The sequence below is a fragment of the Mandrillus leucophaeus genome, unplaced genomic scaffold (genome assembly GCF_000951045.1).
Source record: "Mandrillus leucophaeus isolate KB7577 unplaced genomic scaffold, Mleu.le_1.0 Scaffold726, whole genome shotgun sequence".
NCBI classification, from domain to species: domain Eukaryota; kingdom Metazoa; phylum Chordata; class Mammalia; order Primates; family Cercopithecidae; genus Mandrillus; species Mandrillus leucophaeus.
The window spans coordinates 405158-407450 of NW_012107875.1; the positions used below are offsets into that span (position 1 = coordinate 405158).

The window sequence follows — 2293 nt, forward strand, 5'->3', positions numbered from 1 at the left end:
AGACCCATCCCACATGCAGAGACACACATAGGCTCAAAATAAAAGGATGGAGGAAGATCTACCAAGCAAATGGAAAACAAAGAAAAGCAGGGGTTGCAATCCTAGTCTCTGGAAAAAAAACAGATTTTAAACAAACAAAGATCAAAAGTGACAAAGAAGGACATTACATAATGGTAAAGGGATCAATTCAACAAGAAGAGCTAACTATCCTAAATACATGTGCATCCAATACAGGAGCACCCAGATTCATAAAGCAAGTCCTTAGCAATCTTCAAAGAAACTTAGACTCCCACACAATAATAATGGGAGACTTTAACACCCCACTGTCAATGTTAGATAGATCAACAAGACAGAATGTTAACAAGGATATCCAGGACTTCAACTCAGCTCTGCAACAAGCAGACCTAATAGACATCTACAGAACTCTCCACCCCAAATCAACAAAATATACATTCTTCTCAGCACCACATCACACTTATACCAAAACTGACAATATAGTTGGAAGTAAAGACTCCTCAGGAAATGTAAAAGAACAGAAATCACAAAACAACTGTCTCTCAGATTGGGAGGATCTCCATTGAGATGCACGGGACCCTGGAGGACCAGCTCAGCCACCTGCAGCAGTATGAGAAGAGCATCCTCAACTATAAGCCAAAGATGGATCAGCTGGAGGGTGACCACCAGCTCATCCAGGAGGCACTCATCTTTGGCAACAAGCACACCAACTACACCATGGAGCACATCCACGTGTGCTGGAAGTAGCTGCTCACCACCATCGCCAGGACCATCAATGAGTTGGAGAACCAGATCTTGACCTGGGATGCCAAGGGCATCAGCCAGGAGCAGATGAATGAGTTCCAGGCCTCCTTCAACCACGTTGACTGGGATCACTCTGCACACTGGGTCCCGAGGAGCTCAAAGCCTGCCTCATGGGCTTGGGTTATGATATTGGCAACGACCCCCAGGGATAAGCAGAATTTGCCTGCATCATAAGCATTGTGGACCCCAACTGGCTGGGGGTAGTGACATTCCAGGCCTTCATCGACTTCATGTCCTGCGAGACAGCCAATACAGATACAGCAGACCAAGTCATGGCTTCCTTCAAGATCCTGGCTGGGGACAAGGACTACATTACTGTGTATGAGCTGCATCATGAGCTGCCGCCTGACCAGGCAGAGTACTGCATCACACGGATGGCCCCCAACACTGGCCCCAATTCCATGCCAGGTGCTCTGGACTACATGTCCTTCCCCACAGCGCTGTGTGGCGAGAGTGACCTCTAATCCATCCCGCCGAGCCGCCCTCGTCCTATGTGCCATGCCCTGCCTTGCACCTCCACCATCACCCATCTCCTGCCTAGGTTTGGTTTCAGCTCCCAGCTTCCATCAGGGGAGCTGGGGCCCATGTGGTATCCAGCCTCCCTGCCTGGGAAGTGACAGTTTACAAAATTATTTTCTGCAAAAAAGAAAAAAACAGTTATGTTAAAAAACAAAAAACTATGTATTTTATTATAGAAAAAGTACTTTTTCTCCACCAAATGGAAAAAAAGAGGAAAGATTAACTATTTGCACCGAAATGTCTTGTTTTGTTGTGACATAGGAAGATAACCAAGCACAAAGTTATATTCTATCCTTTTTACTGATTTTTTTTTCTTCTATCTGTTCCATCTGCTGTGTTCTTTTCTCCAATCTCATGTCCACTTTGGTGTGGGAGTTGGGGTAGGGGGTACTCTTGTCAAAACACACATTGGTGCATGTGTGTTTGCTAGCTCAATTGTCCATGAAAATATTTTATGATATTAAAGAAAACCTTTTGAAATGACTGTTTTTTAAGGAAGAGAATTTATGTGGCTTCTCATTTTTAAATCCCCAGAGGTGTGACTAGTCTCTTTCTAAACACATACTTTAAAAATTTTAATATTGTCTATAAAAAATATGACAAACTTGGAGAATATGGACAACTTTGATATTGCTTGGCAAGAATGGTATTGAAACAACTACACTCCAAAAAAAAAAAAAAAAAAAAACTGTCTCTCAGACCACAGTGCAATCAAATTAAACTCAGGATTAAGAAATTCACTCAAAATCACATGACTACATGGAAACTGAGCAATCTGCTCCTGAATGACTACTGGGTACATAACAAAATGAAGGCAGAAATAAAGATGTGCTTTGAAACCAATGAGAACAAAGACACAACATACCAGAATCTCTGGGACACATTTAAAGCAATTTGTAGAGGGAAATTTATAGCACTAAATGCCCACAAGAGAAAGCAGGAAAGATCTAAAATC

The 2293-nt window shown here is 42.7% G+C and overlaps 1 pseudogene; it reads left to right on the forward strand.

Annotated features, from left to right (window-relative positions):
* LOC105528629 overlaps positions 1-1283 on the forward strand; it is a 4281-nt pseudogene extending 2998 nt beyond the window's left edge.
* Positions 1284-2293: the final 1010 nt, after the last annotated feature.